The sequence below is a fragment of the Loxodonta africana genome, chromosome 15 (assembly GCF_030014295.1).
Source record: "Loxodonta africana isolate mLoxAfr1 chromosome 15, mLoxAfr1.hap2, whole genome shotgun sequence".
In the NCBI taxonomy this organism is placed as follows: domain Eukaryota; kingdom Metazoa; phylum Chordata; class Mammalia; order Proboscidea; family Elephantidae; genus Loxodonta; species Loxodonta africana.
In genome coordinates this window covers 43,046,938-43,071,349 of record NC_087356.1, presented here as the reverse complement: position 1 = coordinate 43,071,349, position 24,412 = coordinate 43,046,938, and the positions used below count along the sequence as shown (strand labels likewise).

Genomic DNA, 24,412 nt, shown 5'->3' with positions numbered 1-24,412 from the left:
CGCCAAAAATAATTCTATGCAAGAATGTTCAGTAGAAAAGTAACCACAATGTATTCTTAAGAAAAAAAAAAAAAAGCAGATTAGAAAACATTAGACGTTATATGAACCCAATCTTGTGGGGGTGGAGGTGGGGAAGGCATTTTCTGTTTGTAAGAAACATGCATTAAAAGAAAATAATCAAGAAGAATATAAGCCAAAGCATTAGCAGTGATTATTGCCAAGATTGGGGGTACAGATTACAGGTTTTTTGGAAAAAAACATATATATGTATTGCATAATGGAGAAATAAGTTCTAAATTATTATTGTGTTTTTAAAAGTTATAAAATATTATTAGAACATAGCCCCATTTTGAAGACAGTGAGAGAAGCCAGAAGATGATATATAGCAGATGTTGCTGGTTTTATCTTTGGGCGCAGAACTGTAAGAATACTTTCTTTTCCTCTTCTCTTTGTTTTTAGGTATTTCTTAGATTTTCTTTAGAAGGACACACAATTTTGATAATAAGAAAATAATTTTGTTAAGGCTGTACCTATTTCAAGCATACCTGAGCACAGGTTAACACTTACACCTTGGTGCTGGATATCTGAGGGCTGGCCATCTCCAGCAGCTCTGGAGGTCTCACTTCTCTGTGTCCAGGGCCATTTGAAAGGCACTTTAACTTCAGAAGTGAGATCGACAACAGCACGTCCTGCAGCTGGAAAATCTCTTTTGAGAGGAAAAAACAATCACCATCAAAAGGCAAACAATAAAAGTAAATTAAAATCTTCCAAAACATTGATGGAATCATCTGCTGCTTAAAAATTTGTCTATGGGTCCAACCACACACACACTTCTACTGTTTGTAGAGACACGTTGCCCATGTCTAATCGAGATAAAAGTGTAAAGCCCCCAGTTGGCCCAAATCTTCACACATTGTTCATTGTCAATTGACCCTCCCTACCCAGCTAAAAATATCCACTTATTAAGCACTTTTGGAATCAACTGGACTGCAATGGGTTGGGTTTGGTTGGTTCTATGTACTGGGTAGAATCTCTGGGCAGTGCAGACGGCTAATGCACTTGGCTGCTAACTGAAGAGGTAGGGGGTCAAGTCCGCCCAGAGGCCATGACGCATGTGGGTTCACCATGAGCTGGGGTCAACTCAATGCCAGCTGGTACTGGTATGTGCTGGATACTGTGAACTGGTTTATACATGCTTTCTTAGGTGTGTATGCTTGCCATTTCGCAGGCAGAACATTGAGCCTAAGATCAATCAGGTGACTTACTCAAAGTCACAGGGCTAGAAATCCACCCAGCAGGGATAGGACTTCACCCAAATACCACTATGCAATGATACTGCAGCTGTGGCTAAAGCAGCAGCAAACTGCAACTAAATTTCAAAAACAAAAAACTTGACAACTAGCAAAATCTGACCCTTAAGTCTGGAGTTGTAGATCTCTGAACTGGAAAAGGAACTTAAAGTTTACCTGATTCAGCTTCCAAATAATGTTTGAATAACCTTAGCAACAGTTGTGCCCAGTAGTTTCCACCATACATTTAATACCTCCCTTGCACACGACTTCCACTCTCTAGGGGACCCACTTAACATGTAAACTAACTCTTCTGGAAAGGTTTGCTTTTTCCTCAGAGGAAGTCCCTGCAAGCTTCCGAGAACCACTTGAAAACAAGTCTACTCGATGGCTTACACTTGGCTGCAGTTTTGAATCATTAGTGCCCCACAATGGCCTTTCTGCTACCACACAGTCTACAATGATGTCCAATGTGATCATTTCCAAGGCCAATTCCTGGTGTGCCAGCTGTATTTCCACCTCTTTCTATCCTGCTCAAGAAAGCCTATTATGGATCACAATAGAAGGCCCCAGACAGAACTAGAGAAAAATGTAGAACAAAATTCTAACACACACACACAAAAAAGACCAGACTTATTGGCCTGACAAAGACTGGAAAAACCCCAAAAGTATGGCCCCCAGACACCCTTTTAGCTCAGTAATGAAGTCACTCCTGAGGTTCACCCTTCAGCCAAAGATTAGACGGGCCCATAAAACAAAACGAGACTAAAGGGGCACACCAGCCCAGGGGCAAGGACTAGAAGGCAGGAGGGGACGGGAAAGCTGGTAATAGGGAACCCAAGGTCGAGAAGGAAGAGTGTTGACATGCTGTGGGGTTGTTAACCAATGTCATAAAACAATGTGTACTGTTTAATGAGAAGCTAGTTTGTTCTGTAAACCTTCATCTAAAGTACAATTAAAAAAAAATCCAAAAAAAAAAGAAAGCCTATCATAATGCAAGTGAGGACAGTGACATAATACATTAAGGGAAAAATCTTTAATTAGTTCACTTATTTTTTATAATAGACTTTACTTTTAGAGGACTTCTAGGCTCACAGAAAAATTATGCAGCAAGTACTGAAAGGTCCCATATACACTTTCTCCCTGCTTGTGGTTTCTCCTGTTATTAACATGTTGCATTAGTGTGGTACTTTTGTTACAACTGAGGAACCAATACTGACAATGTTATTATTAACTAAAGTCCCCAGGTTACATTAGGGCTCACTCTGTGTTGTACAGTCCTGTGGGCATAACATCATGTGTCCACCATTGCAGTATCATGCAGAATGGTTTCGCTACCTTAAAAATGTCCCGTGCTCCACATATTCACTCCTTCCCCCATCCCCTTGAACCCCGGGCAACCACTTTTTTTTTTTTTTAACCACCTCTATAGTTTTGCCTTTTCCAGAATATTCTATAGTGGAATCATACAGTATGTGGTTTTTTCAGACTGGCTTCTATCATTTGGCAATATGCATTTAAGGTTGTTCTGCCTTTTTTTTTTTTTTAAGAAAATGGGTATTTTCCTTAAATTGTCTAATTAGAAACAAGTTTGCATTTTATTTTCATTAGAGTTTATTAATAATTGAACTACTGACCTTCTGGTTTCTTTCTTTATTTATTTTTAAAGATATTTACTTATTTGAAGCATGTGGAATTTGTTTTGGTGTAAGATGGGAAGGGCTAAAACACAATTTGTTCCAAATAGTTAACCAGTTGGCTGAGCATGCTTTATTATATAATTCATTCTTCCCCATGTATGTGGGTGTCACTGGTATCACATTGCACCAAGCAGTGTCACAGCACGTACCCATGAAGGGAGGGTGAAGGTGGTGGGTTGGGGTTCTCTCCATGTGGCAGGGTGATTTCACCCAGCTTCCCTGCCACTCTCCCTCGGTCATCTGCTTTTCTGCATATAGAGTGGTGTCCCCTGGGCCACAACCACTGCCTCTTTCAGTGTGATCATGCTGGACTGCTCGGTGTTTCCTGTTCCCCTCTCACTTACAAACCTGCAAACTTTACACGTTCTCAGAACATCCCATTAATTGCAAGAAAGTCACTATGTTAGAGTTGGTCTTTGTTTTATTTACTGGGAGTAACACATTGGTTTTATAACTCCATCACACTTCCACACAGCTGGAGAGGTGTCAGATGTTTTGGTGGTTACAGAGGGGGCAGGTGTGACTGCCTTTTCCCTCCTGTGGCCCAGATGGACTTCTCTGACAGCCAGGGTAGAACTAAGAAGAAAACACAGGCCCTCATGCCGCCTGCACAGCGCTCCCCCACAAGCCCACACTTCCTCCCAGGTTTTCAAGGGTAGGTACATCATTATAAGATAAATGAGGCTTTCTAAAGACCGCCTGAAAACACAGGTGCCTCCACCCGCTTGGTCTACAGGAGATTTACCAAAGCTGATCGAAGCTGCCTTGGATTTTTCCTCGAAGAGCTCCACTCGTCAGTGTCTACACAGTCAGGTACGAGCCCTGTCCATGACCCAGCTGTGCCTCACATCCCCTCCCTGAGGAAGAGTCTATGCTGGGGGTGGCTGGCAGACGCATGCTGAGTCACTCATCCTGACACAGCCAGATAAATGGTAACAGAGGGTGCAGCAGAGGGCAGGAGGCCAGCCACCCAGGCAGGAAGTGACCCTTTCTGGGAGGCCCTGCACCATTGGCAAAGGTCTGTTGACCACTCAAACATGGAGGTGGCTGCAGAGAACGGATCACAGGACTTTGCTTTTCTCGGGATGCTTCAGCATTCATTTGCTGTCAGTTTCTGCAGAGAGAGGTCTGCCCAGGGTCATCAGCACGTAAGAGGTGAGCCGGCTTGAGCTCAGGGCCCGGCTCTCCCAGGGCCGCACCTGGGGCATCCACCTAGCACAGGTCTTTTCCCACCTGAGACTTGCTCTGGGTGCCAGTGGCCCAGGCAGCAGTTCTCTGCCTCCAGCTTGATCAGAGAGACCACAAGCCAGCCACAACCCTCTGTCTTTGTGTGCCTGGGGTTTGCAGTGACAGTTAGGATCTCTGGGGCTGTACTTCAAGTAGGATCAGATTGAAATGTGTAAAGGATCCCCTGTCCACTGGAATCTTTCCCAAGGAAATTGAAGGCAGTGGTCCAGGAAGGGGCTGTGGCGGGGGGGGGGAGGGGAGCTTGAGGAGGGAGGTTGACCCCCAGGAGTAAGGGGGAGTCAGGCAGAGCTACAGCCACCCTGGGTCCCACGTGCACACCTGCCCTTCTCATGTGGGCATGTTATATAGGGCAGCCTCCTCCCACAACACACCCTCACTCCTGGCCCCGTGCTGCTTGGAATGGAACAAACAAGGTCACCTAAATGCTGAGGCTGCCATCATTCCTATTCCCTGGCCTCCTGGTACGACACCCTCAGAACCGCCTTAGGTGTTGTGAGGTCCAAAGGCAGGCCCAGTTAAACTGCTCATACCTTTGAAACCCAGTGTGGGGATCGAGTCTAAGGAAATATTACTCTTGTTGTTATGATCAGTATTTAATAGCATTACTTATCTATTTTAGAAATGTTTAAAATGAGCTAAATATCTGGCAATGAGGGGAGAATTTTAATGAATTGTGGTCCATTTACTTGGTAGATGATTATTCAAAACTCAAAAACTACAAAACCATAAAGGTTTTGTAAGAGATGCAGAGAATTTTTACATTAAGTAAAAGGAAAAGCGGCATAAAACACCACATTCACAGCAAGGTCATGACGAGGCTTTGGGAAAGAAGCAAGAGAAAGGACACTCCAGTGTGCTCAAAAGAAACTAGAATCTTCTTTTCTAGACCTTTCTTTTCATCTTCCATGATGGGCCCTGCCCAGTCTCCTCTCCCCTTCACCAGCAGGCCTCCTTTTCTCTTCCCTGGGCCCAATGGATCACTTACTCTACTTGTTATTTGACCTCAGGCAAGTGGCTTCTCATCCCTGAGCCCCAGCCTACACTCCTAAAATTGGGGACAACGATCCCCTATCTGCTGTTCCCCCGACAGCACAAGACAGGCACCGTACACACAGCCACCCAACCAGGCACAAAGATGCAGGACAAAGTCACGTTTAGGGCGTGGGCCTTGCTGTTCAGCCACTTGTGGCTGTGTGAGAGACCGCCCTGGTCCACACTTCTGCCTTGCCACTTGTGAAACGGGGCTCCTCGTGGTACCTGGCCCAGGAGGAGGCGCAGGGAAAGAGCCTGGCAGAGTCAAAGCCCAGCAGGAAACATGGCACTCATTCTTCAGTCTTGACTGCACACTCAGCCACAGCCAGGGCCTCCTCCTGCCCCTCAGGCCGGCAATGAGAAGGGGTTCCCACTATACCTCCTCACTGCACCCAGATCACACTACAACTCTCTACCCAGGTGCCCAGGCCTTGCACGTCTGGCCTGCCATCTGCCCTCACAGCCCCCCATGCGAACACACACACACACAACATACACACAAGACATATGCACACACATGACTCATGCATACACATGACATACACACACAACACGCACACACGACATACACACATGCACGATGTATGCACACACACGACATACACACACACCCTATGCAAAGACCCTCTCCCCTCAGAGCTCTGTCCCTGCTCCCCCAGCCTGGACCCCCAGGCTCCTCCTCAGCCCTCTTCCCTGACCCGTTCTCCCAGGCCTTCTACAAACGTTCAGTCTCTGTCCTGAAGGCCCACGCTGTTCTCTGCACTCCGCCTTCTCACACTGTCATTTCTTTTTCTATGGGTTCTCACTTGCTTTCTGTCTCACTGGAACCTAGGCTTCAGAGACCTGAGTGTTGCTGGACCCCTGCCAAGTGCAGTACCGGCTCACCTGTCACGGATGCTTCAAGATATGAAATAAACGAGTGTAGGAATATCACCCTTAAAATGACAACAAATCAGGATTTGGGTCCTTATCCTCAGAGAGTCCTTTAAAAATGGTTATAGAGAAAGAAGATAAACACACTAAACAACAGAGAGTTAAGAGGCAACATATAACCCACATGGGGCAAGAAGTCACACACACACTCACACACACACACTGCTTGATCCGGGTCCCCAAAAGGATAAACTACTCTCTGGGAGCCAGAGAACAAAAGAGAAATAGAGAAAGGAAAAGAAGATAAAAGAAAAGAGAAGGAAAAAGACAAGCCGTGGGTTCCCCAGGGCACAGCGTGGTTCTGAGGGCCTTTAGTGCAGAGCTGGCTTTGCTGGGACTCAGGCCAAAGGACCCCGACAGAGCTGGTCCGTTACAGCTCCACTAAGCATCCCTCTCCGGGAAGGGAAGTGCATTGTTTTTCAGTTTCCATTTATAAAAGCTATAGAACTAAACACTGCAGAAATATAGAAAGCAGAAAAATGCATGAGAGAAAGGCATCTTGATGTATTTGCTTCTAGTGTTTTAAAACAGTTTTTACATAGTTTCAACCATGCCAAATGTATGTGTTCATAAAGCACACCGCAAGTATTTTCCTTGTTTCTACAGAGTTTTCATAATTCTAATGCTTCATAAGTTTAATCTTAACATTCGATTGGATTATCATAGTTTACTTAAATATTCTTTTAGTTCTGTACATGTCAATTGCTTTTAATCCTAACATTTTAAAAATAATCTTATCTTCAATTTATTCAATTTATTGTACACTCACTATATCTTAAACATTTGACGTTTACTTTTTTTTCATTTTCTCATGGTAGTTTTTTTTTTTTACTGTGGTAATTATAAATGTAACAAAACATTTGCCATTTTTAACCTTTTTTACACATGTAGTTCAGTTATTTGCTTCCAACATTTAACATCTCTGTTTATATCTAATTGTGCCAAGTTTAAGATTATATCCACTGGAGAAACTTTCCAGATTGTAAGTAGATGGAAACATTTTTCTAGCTTTTAATATCTGTTATCACATTCTAGTCCAAGGTCCTCTGATGTACCAGTTCCCCTGGCCCCCACTCACCCGAGATGGTATCACCTCTTTCTTTGTTTTTTTGTTATAGACGGGAAATACTGTTTCAGCTTTGGTATAAGTTTGTACAGGAAGATTGCAGCATTTTTAAAGTGTATTTGCAATGGAACTGTCTTTCCTTTGGGCACACATTACAGCCTGCTGTGTCTATAGAGCTGGAGCTATAGAGTTTATGCTATAAACGTGGCAGGAACTCACAAGGCGGTAGAGCGCCTGGTTCACCTCCACGTGCTCTGGGGGAAAGTTCAGGCAGCAGGGTGGGGAGCGGAAGCAATGGAGAGAGTTGCTCAGGGAGGCAGCAGGAAAGGCTGCCCCCAGGATGCTAGGCAGAGGCTCCTCACCCAGGCTGCCAGACAGATGGACACATCCAGAACCTGAAGATCACGTCTGAGCCTGCGCCAGCCTTCCAGAATGAGAGAGTAGCAGGGCCAGAGAAGGCAGAAGAAGGAAAAGGCAGGCCTGAGGGAGCTAAGGAATTAACTAACGGGAAAAGAGAGTGCAGGAAGCAGGGGACCCAGGCAGACTAAGCCCAGTGAGAGTACAGCCATTTGGAGAAGGCTGGCTGCTGAGGGGCTTTCCCCCACTGCAGCAGGGTCTTGCTAAAAGCGAAACTGTGATTTCGAAGGGTTCTGAAGGGGTTTGCCCTGGGAGGGAAGATGTTCCACTTGGGGGTCCCACACTGGCTTAAAAACAATCTCTCCACCTGCAGTCAGTTATCAAGGCCCCTCGGGCCCCCACTTAGTTCTGGCTCATTCTGAGACTGCAGCAGGGCTCTCAGCTACCTTCTGTCCCAGCCTGGGCCACTGGGTGAAGGACCCTGGCATGGTGTGAACTCAAGAGTGCTGGGCAGGGCAAGACCCCATCCTGCTTCCTTGCCAGAATAAGAATAAGGGTAATAAGCTCTCATCTGCTGAGTGCTTATCGTGTATACTTTCATAGCAGCCTAAGGAGGGAGATATTAGTAAGCCCCTCTAACAGGTGAGGAAACCGAGACCAAGCAAGGCATACCGAGAATAACAAAGTTCATCAATCAGAGAGCTAGAAGTCAAGCCCAGGCCTGTCTGCCTCCAAAGCCTTGTCCTACGACTCCCCACATGTGCCAGAATGAACCCAGCTGTTCCTCCTAACACTGAAGAGCAGTAAGCCTCATACGTTCGGGGAAAACCTGAAAGAAGGTCAGTGTAAAAAAAAAAAACCTGCCAGAAAGTCTGAGTTATTGAATTATTTGGAGGGAAAATTGTAAAGTTGGTCCTTTCATAATCTATAATCAAAGCAGGTAAAACCAGCTACACGGCCAGTGGTTCAAAAGGAGTGAGGCCGGAGCGGAGGTCAGGAAATGTGGGACTGACAGAATAGCCTAATAGTTAGGGCAGAGGCTGGTGTCTCACAGACTGGGCTGCCTGCGTGACCTTGGGCAAGTGAGTCAGCCTCTCTGAATCTCAAATATAACAGTTCTTCATGGCTTTCTCGGTCAGGACTCAGCCAACCTTTCCCCTCTTCCCCCCCTCTCCCCAGCACATAAAGGAGCTTATCAAGGAAGAGGGAATGACACTGTCGGGACTTTATCACCCAAGTTTCAGAGTGAGTGTGCCCGTGTGTGTCCCTGGTTGTAGCAGGTGAGGCTGGGGAGGGGGAGGTGTTTGCCTCATAAACCATTCCTGGTTGTTCCAAAGCACAGGGCCTTTCAGTGAAGCTCTCCCATGTCTGAGCCTGGTCAGACCCTGCTAATAGGAACTCAAAATCCCCATCCCCTTTGCCTCCCTGCTATTATTTTTTTTTTTTTTTTTTAATGTCCTGGTAATATTTATTTATTTATTATTTTATTTATTGATTGTGCTTTAGGTGAAAGCTTACAAATCAAGTCAGTTTCTCATACAAAAAGTTATACACACCTTGCTATGTACTCCTAGTTGCTCTCCTCTTAATGAGACAGCATATTCCTCCTCTCCACCCAGTATTCCCCGTGTGCATTCAACCAGCCCTTGTCCCCTTCTTCCTTCTTATCTCGCCACCAGACAGGAGCTGCCCACATAGTCTCATGTGTCTACTTGAGGCAAGAAGCTCACTCCTCACCAGTATCATTGTCTATCTTGTAATCCAGTCCAATCCCTGTCTATAGAGTTGGCTTCGGGAATGGTTCCAATCCTGGGCTAACAAAGGGTCCAGGGGCCATGATGGTCAGGTCCCTCTGGTCTCAGTCAGACGATTAACCTTGGTCTTTTTCAAGAATTTGAGATCTGCATCCCACTGTGCTCCTGCTCCATCAGAGATTTTCTGTTGTGTTCCCTGTCAGGGCAGTGATCAATTGTAGCTGGGCACCATCTAGTTCTTCCAGTCTCAGGCTGATGGAGCCTGTGGTTTATGCGGCCTTTTCTGTCTCTTGGGCTCATCTTTACTGTATGTTTTTGGTGTTCTTCATTCTCCTTTGCTCCAGGTAGGTTGAGACCAATTTATGCATCTTAAATGGTCCCTGCTGTTATTACCCACACTAAATTCTGACCTTCATGTGTCTAGGGGTTGAAGACGGGAAGCTTGGTCCACATGTTCTCATTTCTCCTGTCATGATTGCTAGATCAAAATTTCATCTTAAAAGAATGAGTTGTGATTCAGTCATGGTTAACAATACATTTCCCAGAAGAATGGAAATCTGTCTTTTACATTTCTGTGGGTAAGAATGTGAAAGGGTGGTTACACTCACCCCAGGAAAGGTGTGGACAGAGGCACCCAGAGGGGTTGCTTATATATTATTAAATGCTACAGTCCTTAGGAAAATGATCTGGCAATATCTAGTAACCAAAAAAAAAACCCTGCCATGGAGTAATATAAATCATGTACCTACCCCAGACAAGGGCGTGAATAAAATAATGCATGTTAAAATGTGTGACATCTAGTACTCCATCAATTGTAGCTGCTAGCAATGTTATTTTAATTATCACTATTATTACATTATATTCTGGCTATTTTTGACTAGTCTAAATCTCACCCTGACTCAAGGCCAGGAAAAGGATATTTCATTAACCTTGGAAATTCCAGGACTTTGAACAGTGCCTGGAATACAGCAGGCACTCATGTAGTTCTTCTCTCAAGAGGACAAGGTTTTTAAACTTTTGTTTTAAATTATTAAAGAATTATAAACTTTCATTTCAGATAGGCGGAGCCAAGATGGCAGAATAGAGCCCTTCTTACAACAAAGACCCCAAAAAACAAGTGAAACAAGTATATTCATGACAAGCTAGGAGCACTGAGCATCAAAGACAAGCTTAAAAAATGAACAGAGGGGCAGGGGGAGGAAGAGATGGTTCAGAAGCGGAGAGGAGTTACCAGTCCTGAATCATGGGGAGCCCTCAGGCACCATTCCAGGCACAATTTGCGGCAGCGGGCTGGTACTAGTGTTCGGCCGCAGCTTCCTCAGGGAGAGGCAGCCAGCCACACAGCCTACTCACATCTCCGGAAGCAGAAAGAATGGCGCTCTTGGCAAAAGCTAAGTACTTGTGTATATATTTTTTTTCTACCTACCAAGCCAGCTTTAGCAGTTGAGTTCCCCGGGCCTGAGATAGGCCCTGCTGAGTGCCTAAAGCCATCCTCCCAGCCTTGGAGAATGAATAAAATTGCATTTGGGGGAAAAAATAATTTGCCAGCTCCACTTACCAGGGGAGCTCAGGACAGAAGCAGCTCCTGTCCAGGCATAAACGGTCTATGGACTTTGAGTACCTTTCCCCTCTGCATGGACCTGTGTGGGCCTATTTCAGGATAACACGCCCTTGTTGACAGACTCCAACCATTTCAGCAGTGCACCGGAGAGGTGGGTGTTTGATGTTTGACATTGCTTTGCCTATTAAACAGGGTCCTTACCCGCCCACATCAGCGACCTAAGGACTGGTAGCTCCACTCAGGTCACCCAGCCACTCACGAAAGGGGTCTAAAGATAACTGGTACCTCCCAGTCCTTACAACCAAAAACATTGGGTGCCCATGGTCAGTCTACAGAACCCACCCACCTGTACGCTCTAGGGAACAGGAACATGCCTTCCTCAGAGACACATGGAGGACAATTCTTAGCCCCCTGCCTTGTTCAGAGTGTGACCCCCTGCTGCAACCATATACCGGTACCTACACCAATCAACCCTGCCCCTTTAATACTGTAGGACAGAGCCTGGACCACACACTTGATGAGCGGCTACCTGGAAACCTGAGCTGAATTCATACAAGAAAAGTGAATGGACTCCTAGACTGATACACCTGATAACAGCTCTAGCCATCTGGGGACAGGATGTCAGAGCTCCAAAGGTGAAAATAATCAAGGTAGCTCACTCAAGCAACCCATCTGGGTATATCAAAGCAAAACAAAGCAAGAAGCTACAACACAGTAAGCAAACAAAAAATAAACTAATACAATAACTAACAGGTGGCTCAGAGACAACAGTCAATATCAAGTCACATAAAGAAACAGACCATGATCACCTCAACAAGCTCTCAAAGAATCAAGGGATCTCGTAGATGAAAGTGCATTCCTGGAATTACCAGAGCCAGAATACAAAAGATTAATATACAGAACCCTTCAAGACATCAGGAAGGAAATGAGGCAAGACACAGAACAAGCCAAAGAACACACAGATAAAGCAATTGAAGAAATTAAAAAGATTATTCAGGAACATAATGAAAAATTTAATAAGCTGGAAAAATCCATAGACAGACAGCAATCAGAAATTCAGAAGATTAACAATAAAATTACAGAATTAGACAACTCAATAAAAAGTCAGAGAAGCAGAATTGAGCAAGTGGAAGGCAGCATTTCTGAACTTGAATATAAAGCACTTGGCACTAAATAGTTGAAGAAAAGTCAGATAAAAGAATTTTTAAAAATGAAGAAATCTTAAGAATCATGTGGGACTTTATCAAGAGAAATAACCTACGAGTGATTGGAGTACCATAACAGGGAGGGATAACAGAAAATACAGAGAGAATTGTTCAAGATTTGTTGGCAGAAAACTTCCCTGATATCATGAAAGATGAGAAGATATCTATCCAAGATGCTCATCAAACTCCACATAAGGTAGATCTTAAACGAAAGTAACCACCCAGTGCTGTCGAGTCTAATCAAACTTGCCAAAACCAAAGATAAAGAATTTTAAGAGCAGCTAGGGATAAACGAAAAGTCACCTACAAAGGAGAGCTAATAAGAATAATCTTGGACTACTCGGCAGAAACCATGCAGGCAAGAAGGCAATGGGATGACTTATATAAAAAATTGAAGGAAAAAACTGCCAGCCAAGAACCATATATCCAGCAAAACTGTCTCTCAAATATGAAGATGAAATTAGGACATTTCCAGATAAACAGAAATTTATAAAAACCAAATCAAAACTACAAGAACTACTGAAGGGAGTTGTTTGGTTGGAAAATCAATAATATCAGGTATCAACCCAAGACTAGAACACTGGGCAGAGCAATCAGAAGTCAACCCAGACAGGGAAATCCAAAAAAATAAATAAAGATAAAAAAATGCTCAAAACAGGGTAACAGCGATGTTATTATGTAAAAAAAGACAACATTAAAACAATAAAGAGGGACTAAGAAACGTAGTCATAGATCTTCCATATGGAGAGGAAGACAAGGTGATACAAAGAAATAAAAGTTCATTATACTCATCAAAATAAAATACAAGAAAAAAAATAGAGACTCAGCAGAAACAAAATCAACAGCGAATATGAGGAAAGGACAATTTATACAGATAATCTACTCAGCACATAAAATTAAGTGGGAAAAAGAAACTGTCAACAACACACAAAAAAAGACATCAAAATGATAGCACTAAATTCATACCTATTCATAATTACGCTGAATGTAAATGGACTAAATGCACCAATAAAGAGATAGAGAGTGGCAGACTGGATTAAAAAACACTATCTGTCTATATGCTGCCTACAAGAGACACACCTTAGACTTAGAGACACAAACTAAAATGTAAAGGATGGAAAAAAATATATCAAGCAAACAACAATCAAAAAAGAGCAGGAGTGGCAATATTAATTTCTGACAAAACTTTCTTTTCAAATAAGTCAAATATAAAGAAAAGTATACCCACTGTCAAATTCGGCAAATTTAATATTTTGCCAAAGTCGCTTCAGTTTTTTTTTATTTCAAGAAATAAAATGTTAGTGCTAAAACCCCCATCAACTCCCCACTTCCTTCCACCCCCAGAGTAACCTCTATTCTGAAGTTTGTGGGTTCTGTCTGCTCAGGCTTTTATACTTTTATACCTGTAACACATTTATCACATAAGTATGTATCTAAAAATAATGATATAATAATAAATAACACATAGCTTTGTTTTGCATCTGGTTTTATTTTTTTGAGTGATGTCAGGTTATATAAACACTTTTGAAATTTGTTAATTTCATTCTACATTATGTTTTGAGATTTATTTGTGTAGATGTGTTTGGAGCTAATGCACTCAATGTGTTATGTTTTATTAATTTATCACCAGATTTTCTGTTTGTGTTAGTTTAGGTGCATAGCGTGCTTGCTACCTAAACTTGTCCCTTTCCTCTAGGTTCTCAAATTTGTTGAAGTACAATTTTTCATAGTATTCTATTATGATTCTTTTTATTTCAGTTGGGTCTGTTGTAATGTTCCCAGTCTCATTACTTATGCAGGTTATTTGTATCCTCTCTCATTTTTGTTTAGTCAGTTTGGTCAATGGTTTGCCAATTTTGTTGATCTTTTCAAAGAACCAACTTTTGATCTTGTTGATTCTTTCTACTGTTTTTGTGTTTTCTATTTCATTTATTTCTGCTCTAATCTTTATTATTTCCTTTCTTCTGATGCCTGTGGGCTTCTTTTGCTGTTTTCTTTCTATTTGTTGAAGTTATAGGGCTAACATTTTGATTTTGGCCCATTCCTCTTTTTTGATGTGTGGGTTTATTGCTATAAATTGACCTCTAAGCACTGCCTTTGCTGTGTCGCAAAAGTTTTGGTACAATGTCTTTTCATTCTCATTTGATTCTAGGAATTTTCTGATTGCCTCTTTAATTTCTTCTAGTATCCAGTTGTTTTTAAGCAAGATTTTCAGTTTCCATGTAATTGATTCTTTTTTTCCCCCTTCATCATCCTGTTACTGATTTCTGCTTTTCTGGTGTTGAGATCAGACCGAATGCTTTGTATTATTTCAGTGTTTTGGATTTTATTGAGGGTTGCTTTGTGGCCTGAAATGTGGTCTATTCTGGAGAATGTTCCTTGTGCTTTGGAAAAGAATGTATACTTTGTTGCTGTTGGGTGGAGTGTTCTATATGTCTGTGAGATCAAGTTGGTTGATTCTGGCCTTTAGATCTTCTGTATCTTTGCAGAGTTTCTTTCCAGATAGAGTTTCTTTGTGTCCCTTACCAAGAGCTGTGTGTTGAAGTCTCCTAATATTTTTGTGGAACTACCTATTTCTCTTTTCAGTGTCGTTAGTTTGTTTTATGTATTTTGGAGCCCTGTCATTGGGTGCATAGATATTTATTAAGTTTATGTCTTCTTGGTGGATTGTCCCTTTAATCATTACCTAATGTCCTTTCTTGTCTTTTATGGTTGGCTTTGCCTTAAAGTCCATTTTCTCTCAGATTAGTATTCCCACTTCTGCTCTTTTTCTGTCACTGCTTTACATATTTTTTTCAATCCTTTGATTTTTAATATATTTATGTCTTTGTGTCTAAGGTGTGTCTCTTGTCTACAGCATATTGATCAATTGTGGTTTTTAATTCATTCCCCCACTCTGTCTCCTTACAAGAGCTTTTCAGCCATTTACATTCAGCGTGATTATCAGTGGGGTGTGAGTTTATTGCTGTCATATTGTTGTGCTTTTTTTGTGTGGTGCTGACATTTTCTATGTTCCTTTTACTTTGTGCACTGAGTTCTTTTTATTTGTGGGTTTTTTTTTCTCTTCTTTCATTATTATAGTTTTTGTGTTTACTGAGTCTTTGTTTTTCTTCTTTTTTATGCTGATGAGTAGGTTTGTTAACTTTGTTTGTGGTTACCATGAAATTAATCCCTATCTTCCTAAGTTTAACCCAGTCTTTTATTACTTGACATCACCTTGACTTCCACTCCATTTGAAAGTTCTAAAAAAAAAAAAAAAAAAACTACCAGTTATTACCCTTTTATTGTTTTGATATTGTCATCATTTACAGATTGACACCTCTGTTTCAAGTCTTTTAGTTTGTTTTATTACTGGTTGGTATCTGGCTGATGCTGTCCTGCGTTCTAGACTCCGGTTGTTGTCTGATGTTTTTGGTTCTCTAAATGATGGACTCCTATTAATATTTCTTATAAGTTTGGTTTGGCTTTTACAAATTCCCTTAATTTCTGTCTATCTGGAAATGTCCTAATTTTGCCATAGTATTTGAGAAAGAGTTTTGCAAGATACATTATTTTTATTTGGTAGTTTTTGTTTTTTTTCTTTCAAGGTTTTATATGTGTCGTCCCATTGCCTTCTTGCTTGCATAGTTTCTGCCGTGTAATTAGAGCTTGGTCTTATTGTTTCTCCTTTGTAAGTGACTTTACATTTTTCTCAAGTTGCTCTCAGGATTCTTTGTCTTTGGGTTTGGCAAGTGTAATTATGACATGTTTTGGTGTCTTTCTTTTGGGTTCTATCCTATATGGGGTTCACTGAGCTTCTTGGATGGTCATCTTTCATGGTATTTGGGAAGTTTTCTCTCAGCAAACCTTCGACAATCTTCTCTGTTTTCCATTTTCTCCCTCTGTTCTGAAACTTCAATCGTGTGCAAATTTTTGCTCTTGATTGTGTTCCTAGTTCTCAGGTGTTCTCCATTTGTCTTCATTCTTTTCTCTGATCTTTCCTCAAAGTACCAGCCATGGGTTTGTCTTCAACCTCACTAATTCTGTCTTCCATTGTTTCCAAATTTCCTCCTAAGACCTTCTGTTGAGTTGTCCATTTCTGAAATTTTGTTGTTTATATCTTTTGTATTTCTAGTTTTATGTGATTTCTAGTCGTTTATTTATTTTGAGGTTTTGTTCTTGTATTATTTTCCTGAATTCTTCTATTGCTTTGTTTGTGTTTTTCTTGAATTTGGCTGTGTTTTCATTGATTTTTTTCTGTTTTCCATGGTCTCTTTTCTAATCTTTTGGAGAACTCTAAATATTAGTCTTTTGAATTCCATATCAGGTTGTCCCAGTGTCTTTTCTTCTACCAGAATGATTCTTCCTTTTAGTCACTTGCTGGAGCCACCTCGTCCTGTGTTTTTATATGTTCCGATATTGTCTATCTCCAAGTCATTAACATATTATTTTCTTTATTGATTGATTGCATGTTCATGTGTTTCGTTTTGCAATTTTGTTTTGTTTTGGTATGTCTGGCATGATAGGCCAGGCATGCTTTGCTGCTTGCTCATCTGTGGGCATGACAGCTGTCACCACCTTGTCTGGATGGCAAGGCAACAGCAGGCAGGAGCCCGCTTTGCTGTATGCTCTTTTGGTGAGGTGGCTGAGGGCAGACTGGGTGGGCACAGTCTGCATTGTGAGGTTGGTCCAGAGGTATGGAAACATTCACAGCCCCTCACCAGATAGGCAAGGGGTCAGATGGGGAGCACTACAGGCTTGCTTCCCACCATTCGGCAGTTTGTCAAGTGACAGGAGGGGAGGGGCAGTGTGGGCTTGGTGCAGTGCCAGGCCTGAGGGCTGGAGATGCTCTAGCCGTGGCAGCAATGTGGGGACTGGTGGGAAGGGGATGGCACATGAGGCTAGGTGGGGGAAAAAAAGAAAAGGGAAGAAAGAAAAAAATGATGGTACAGTGGGGGTCAGATGGAGGGGTGGGGCAGGCCTGGTGGCCAGTGGGAAGGGAGGGGAGGTGACGTACCAGGCTAGGCAGGAGGGAGAAAGAAAAAAAATTGGCAGAGTGGTGGGGGCTATGGGTGGGGGCAGGGTGGATCTGGGGCAGTCATGTGCTCGTTCACTGGTGGCTCTGTAGTCGAGCGGTGCAGCATGGCCCATCAGGAACAGGTGGAGGTAGCATTTGAGGCAGAAGTGTGAGGGGTGGGAAAGCATGTTTCTATGGTTACCAGTTATTCTGTCTCCTGTTGGGAGCTCCATGAAGTTGCCTTCCTGTACTTCCTGTCCAGGTCCTTGCTGACTGTGTTCCAAGATGACGACACTCTGCTACATTAGTTGGCAGGGGACCTCCACTCCGTATCTCTCCTTGTTCTCTATTTTCCTTACATTTCTTCTTCCATTCAGTGTTTGATTAAGCTATTTATCCCTTCATTTGATGTTTACAGTTCCTGGATTGATGTGTGTATCTGTTTTACTTAGTTTTTCAGGTCTTTGCTGCAGAAGAATGACATGGTACTTTTATCTATGGTGCCATGTTGGCTCCACCTTCTTTTTACAAAAATCTCGTTGAAATTTTGAGTGCACTGAATTTTTAAATTAACTGGGGAAAACTGACATGTTTACGAAGTTGCATCTTCATGGTCAACTCTCAAAAAGAGTTTCCATCAGAACAGACTCACCAATATTTGGGACAGGCTGGCTTATCTTCCAACCTGAGATGACAATATCAAACCTATCTCACAATCTTCTGGGAGAAATCACAAGGCATGGGGTTATCTCTAAAGTCTCATGCAGCTACAGGCTCAAACATGCTTAACTCCAAATGGCAGCAAACTAATTTGCAGTCTCTATGCTACTGAAATTGACCTGATTAACCAAGTGATAAAATCAAGGATGATGCCCAAGAAGGAGAGGTAAAACCCTCACCCCAATTACTCAAAAGAGGTTCAGTTCCTGCCTGTGAGGCATAATTGCAATAGATGATTCTCTGTGTAGTTTCCTCTTTCTGCAGAGAATTCAGAACAAACAGACATAGTTTTCTGGCTTTGAGGTCCTGATCAAATACATTGGCTCTGATGATTCTGTTGAGTGCTCTAATCCTAGCTTTTCCTATGTTGAAGTTGACACATCTAACTGAGCAACTGTTTGGTCACAGAGGAAAAAAATCATCAGTTATTCCTTAGCAAGTAACCAACAATATTTGCTAACTTGGCACATGTTTTGAAAGCCTGTTGAAAGATATTTCAATAATCCCTGGCTCTTGATTCTTGTCTGGAAATTACAGAGGTGCTTTGACCTCAGCAAGGGTGTTTGGCCTGTGGGTCCCTGGGAATCATGGGCAAGAAGCACAGATCTATACAGCGGACCTTTCATGCCTTCTCCAGATTCCCTTTCTCCCCCATTGGAGGTCGTCCAGTACCCCCAAAGCCTCCCAACCCCTCACCCCAAGTCCCAGGGGGCTCAAACCTTCCCTGGTGAGCCATAGCCCCTGCCCGTGTGAACCACAGGGTGTCTACCTTGCATAAATTTGCCCAAGTCCTAGAGAATGGGGAAAGGCCAGCACTGGAATTGGCAAGTGCTTGGAACATCTTTACTCCCTGCATCTCTGGCAACAGGACACCACAGGGCATGGGGCACCCATTTCAGATGAGCTGCGCAAATGCTGAGGTGAGAGAAGGCTACTTATGTCAGGCAGGTGTTCTCTCCTTCTGAGAAAATGCACTTTGTTAAGCTCCTTTCATTTTTTTGTTTTTTAAAAAGTAAACTCAAGAACATAATTTTGTCAGGAAAAAAAACTGTAAGAGTTTTTTTCTTTCTCAAACTCACCATCAGTACATCAGTTTGTATAATGCAGAACTTTTTCTATGCATTCACACACACACACATATGCACAGACATACATAATTTTTATATAAATGAATCATAATGTATATATTATTCTGCAACTCACTTCTTTCATTTAATAATATGTATGAGAGTTTATTCTAGAATATACAGATTTATTGCATTCCTTTTAACTGTTACATGGTATTCTTTTATGTTGGTGAATAATAATTTAAATTTCCACACTCCATTAATGAACATGTTTTTTTCCCCCATTATTCACATTACAGACAGTACCGCATTAACATTTTTGTACTTGCCTCATTGTATACAGATATGAGGAAGCACACTTTGTTGCACACAGAGCCATACTTGGTATTGGCTGTGTGCTTAGGCAGATGCTGGAAAAACCTCAATACATAGTTATTTAAAGGTATGCGGTAAGAAAAAAAGAAACAACGAGCCAAGTGTAACAAAAAACAGTTACAAAACATGGTAGATATCAATCCAACTATATCAGTTATCACTTTAAACATGAATGGTCTAAATATACCAATTAAAAGACAGAGATTGTCATCACAGATACAAAGAAAAGACACTACATGTTCTCTACAAAAATCCACTTTTAATATAAAGACTCAGATAAAGTAAAGGAATGGAAGCAGATATACCATGCTAATACTAATCAAAAGAAGCCAAAGTAGCTATATTAATTTCAGACAAAGCAGACTTTAGAACAAGGAAAATTATCAGGGATAAAGATATCATAATGATAAAGCAATCAGTCCTTCAAGAAGACACAACAATTGTGAATGTGTACACACCTAACAACAAAGCATCCAGATATGTGAAGCAAAAACTGATAGAACTGCAAGAAGAAATAAATAAATAAATTCTTTCAGTCAGAGACTGGGACATCCCTTACTAAATAATTGATAGATCAAGCAGGCAGAAAATCAGTAATAATATGGATGACCTGAACAGCAGTAACAATCAATTGGATCTAACTGACATGTATACAATACTCCATTCAACAGTAGCATAATACATATTCTTTCTGAACCTACATGGTTCATTCCCCAAGATATACCACATCCTGGGCCATAAAACATACCTTAACATATTTTAAAAAATAGACCACAATGGAATTAAACTAGAAATCAGTAACAGAAAGAGAGCTAGAAAATCTCAAAATATTTTGAGATTAAACAACACACTTCTAAATAACACCTAGGTCTAAGAAGAGGTCTCAAGAGAAATTTTTAAATATTTTGAACTAAATGAAAATTTGTGGGATGCAGTGAAAGCAGTATTTAGAGGGAAATTTATAGCATGAAATGCATATATTAAAAAATATATGCATTTCATATGCATATATTAGGAAAGAATAAAGATCTAAAATCAATAATCTAAGCTTCCATTTTAGGAAACCAGATAACAATGAGTAATTTAATTTTAAAGCAAATGAAGAAGCGAAATAAAAAATTAGAGCAGAAACCAATGAAGTTGAAAACAAGAAAACAATTGAGAAAACCAAAACAAAAGCTGCTTCTTTGACAAGATCAATAAAATTAATAAATCTCTAGCCACTCTAACCAAAAAAAAGGAGAGGGGATACAAATGATCAATATCAGGAATGAAAGAAGAGTCATAAAGAAATGAGTAAAGGAATACTACAAAAAGATGGGACCACTTGTGTAGGGCAGGCTGGGTGATTTGTCCTTTCTCCCAGTCCTGTAAAAAGGTAGAGTCCCGGCTCCCCATACCTTCTCCTTCTCTCCCTCCCCACCCCACCCCCTTTCTCTGAGACTCGTTAAAACAGGAATCTATCAATCCCAGGAAAATTATGTAATCTCATATTTCAGGCAAATTACCTTAAAATCTCATCACTGCTCCCCCCAGAAGGGGGGGGGAAGCTAAAGAAAGTGCTCCAAATTATACAAACTTTAGGCCCTTAAAGGCCCTTTATCTGCTCTGCGTACCACGTCAAAAGGCCTGCCCTCTTCCAGTAGGACAGGGAGGGCATCTGTCTGGGTGAATGTGAGGTATCTGGTTTGATGGGCTGGATTTTTTTTTTTTCCATTATGGTGCTTTGCAGTAAAATAAACAGAAACATAAGTCCTAGAATATAAGCTCTAGAAGAGATTAGTCTCCTCAATTTAAAAATTAGAAAGCAGAAGGACAATAATAGACACTCCACATACAAAAAAGAAAATCCAACTGGCTACAGAGAAAAAAAAGTTAACCTCAGTGAAAACTAAAGCAAATTTCAAAAATGATCTCATTTCTTGTCTCTCTCAAAATAACACTGATTTTTTTTTTTTTTTTTTAATGCCATATGCCAACAAGGGTAAATGAGTGAAACAAGTCATCTCATGTTGCAGCCAACAGTGTGCTTTTGTCAAATCTTTTTAGAGGCTGTCATGGATTGAATTGTGTTCCTCATAAATAATGTGTGTTAACTTGGCTAGGCTATGATTCCAAGTATTATGTGATTGTCCACCATTTGTCATCTGATGTGATTTTCTGATGAGTTATAAATCCTTTCTCTATGGTGTTAATGAGATGGGATTAGTGGCAGTTATGTTAATGAAGAAGAACTCAATCTACTAGATTAGACTGTGTCTCATACCAATCTTTTTTGAGATATAAAAGACAGAAGTGAGAAGAGAGACAGAAGGACCTCATACCACCAAGAAAGCAGCACCAGGAGCAGAGTCATCCTTTGGACCTGGTGTTCCTGCTCAGAGAAGCTCCTAGACCAGGGGAAGATTAATGACAAGGATCTTCCCCAGCCAACAGAGAAAACCTTCCCAAAGAGCCCATGCCCTGAGTTTGGACTTCTAGCCTCCTAGACTGTGAGAGAATAAACTTTCCTTTGTTGAAGCTATCCACTTGTGGTATTTCTGTTATAGCAGCACTAGATAACTAAGTCAGAGGCCAATTGGCTTTAAAGCCATTTCCTTCTGAAAATCCAGTCCAAGAAAATAATTCAAAATGTATAAAAATATACAATATGTCAATATGTTTGTTTTATTATTTTAATAGCCATAAGATTTTTATGAAATACAACACTGTCAGTGATAGGATAATATCCTTATTCCTACAAGGAACACCAGTTAATACAACTATTATTCAAATTTATGCACAGACCACTAAGGCCAAAGATGAAGAAATTGAAGATTTTTACTCACTTCTGCAGTCTGAAATTAATCAAACATGCAATCAGGATGCACTGATAATTACTGGTGATTGGAATGTGAAAGTTGGAAACACAGCAGGACTGGTAGTTGGAAAATATGGTCTTGGTGATAGAAACAATGCCAGAGATCGCATAATAGAATTTTGCAAGACCAAAGGCTTTTTTCATTGCAAATACCTTTTTTCACCAACATAAATGGTGACTATACACATGGACCTTGCCAGATGGAATACACAGAAATCAAATCATCTACAACTGTGGAAAGAGACGATGGAAAAGCTCAGTATCATCAGTCAGAACAAGGCTAGGGGCTGACTGCAGATCAGACCATCAATTATTCATATGCAAGTTCAAGTTGTAACTGAAGAAAATTAGAACAAGTCCACAAGAGTCAAAGTATAACCTTGAGTATGTTGTTGTTGTTAGGTGCCGTCGAGTCGGTTCCGACTCATAGCGATCCTATGCACAACAGAATGAAACACTGCCCAGTCCTGAGCCATCCTTACAATCCTTGTTATGCTTGAGCTCATTGTCCCAGCCACCGTGTCAATCCACCTCATTGAGGGTCTTCCTCTTTTCTGCTGACCCTGTACTCTGCCAAGCATGATGTCCTTCTCCAGGGACTGATCCCTCCCGACAATATGTCCAAAGTATGTAAGACGCAGTCTCACTGTCCTTACTTCTAAGGAGCATTCTGGTTGTACTGCTTCTAAGACAGATTTGTTCATTCTTTTGGCAGTCCATGGTATATTCAATATTCTTCCCCAACACCACAATTCAAAGGCATCAATTCTTCTTCAGTCTTCCTTATTCATTGTCCAGCTTTCACATGCATATGACGTGATTGAAAATACCCTGGCTTGGGTCAGACACACCTTAGTCTTCAAGGTGACATCTTTGCTCTTCAAAACTTTAAAGAGGTCCTTTGCAGCAGATTTACCCAATGCAATGTGTCTTTTGATTTCTTGACTGCTGCTTCTATGGCTGTTGATTGTGGATCCAAGTAAAATGAAATCCTTGACAACTTCAGTCTTTTCTCCGTTTTTCATGATGTTGCTCATTGGTCCAGTTGTGAGGATTTTTGTTCTCTTTATGTTGAGGTGCAATCCATACTGAACGCTGTGGTCTTTGATCTTCATTAGTAAGTGCTTCAAGTCCTCTTCACTTTCAGCAAGCAAGGTTGTGTCATCTGCATAACTCAGGTTGTTAATCAGTCTTCCTCCACTCCTGATGCCCTGTTCTTCATATAGTCCAGCTTCTTGGACTATTTGTTCAGCATACAGATTGAATACATATGGTGAAAGGATACAACCCAGATGCACACGTTTCCTGACTTTAAACCAATCAGTATCCCCTTGTTCTGTCTGAACAGCTTCCTCTTCATCTATGTAAAGGTTCCTCATGAGCACAATTAAGTGCTCTGGAATTCCCATTCTTCACAATGATATCCATAATTTGTTATGATCCACACAGTCGAATGCCTTTGCATAATCAATAAAACACAGGTAAACATCCTTCTGGTATTCTCTGCTTTCAGCCAGGATCCATCTGACATCAGCAATGATATCCCTGGCTCCACATCCTCTTCTAAATCCAGCCTGAATTTCTGGCAGTTCCCTGTCAATGTACTGCTGCAGCTGTTTTTGAATGAGCTTCAGCAAAATTTTGCTTGTGTGTGATAGTCATGATATTGTTCTTTCTACATTCAGTTGGATCACCTTTCTTGGGAATAGGCATAAATATGGATTTCTTCCAGTCAGTTGACCAGGAAGCTGTCTTCCATATTTCTTGACATAGACGAGTGAGTACCTCCAGCGCTACATCTGTTTGTTGAAACATCTCAATTGATATTTCATCAATTCCTGGAACCTTGTTTTTCACCAATGCCTTCAGAGAAGCTTGGACTTCTTCCTTCATTACCATCGGTTCCTGATCATATGCCACCTCTTGAAATGGTTGAACATCGACTAATTCTTTTTGGTATAATGACTCTGTGTATTCCTTCCATCTTCTTCTGATGCTTCCTGCGTCATTTTATATTTTCCCCATAGAATCCTTCACTATTGCAACTCAAGGCTTGAATTTTTTCTTCAGTTCTTTTAGCTTGAGAAACGCTGAGCTTGTTCTTCCCTTTTGGTTTTCCATCTCCAGCTCTTTGCACATGTCATTATAATACTTTACTTTGTCTTCTGGAGCTGCCCTTTGAAATCTTCTGTTCAGTTCTTTTACTTTATCGATTCTTCCTTTGGCTTTAGCTGCTTAATGTTCGAGAG

General features: G+C 41.3%; 2 long non-coding RNA genes across 2 annotated transcripts in view; one reads left to right on the top strand and one right to left on the bottom strand.

Annotated features, from left to right (window-relative positions):
• The window catches only part of LOC111747777 (uncharacterized), a 51,603-nt gene that overhangs the window by 5,165 nt on the left and 22,026 nt on the right, over positions 1 to 24,412 (bottom strand). Inside the window, exon 2 of the long non-coding RNA XR_002783730.2 lies at positions 568 to 706. This is a non-coding gene — a long non-coding RNA (uncharacterized LOC111747777). The remainder of the gene's footprint in view (positions 1 to 567; positions 707 to 24,412) is intronic.
• On the top strand, positions 3,010 to 15,991 carry LOC135227794 (uncharacterized). The gene is made up of 2 exons (XR_010317968.1): positions 3,010 to 3,802; positions 10,437 to 15,991. It is a non-coding gene; the product is annotated as an uncharacterized LOC135227794 (long non-coding RNA).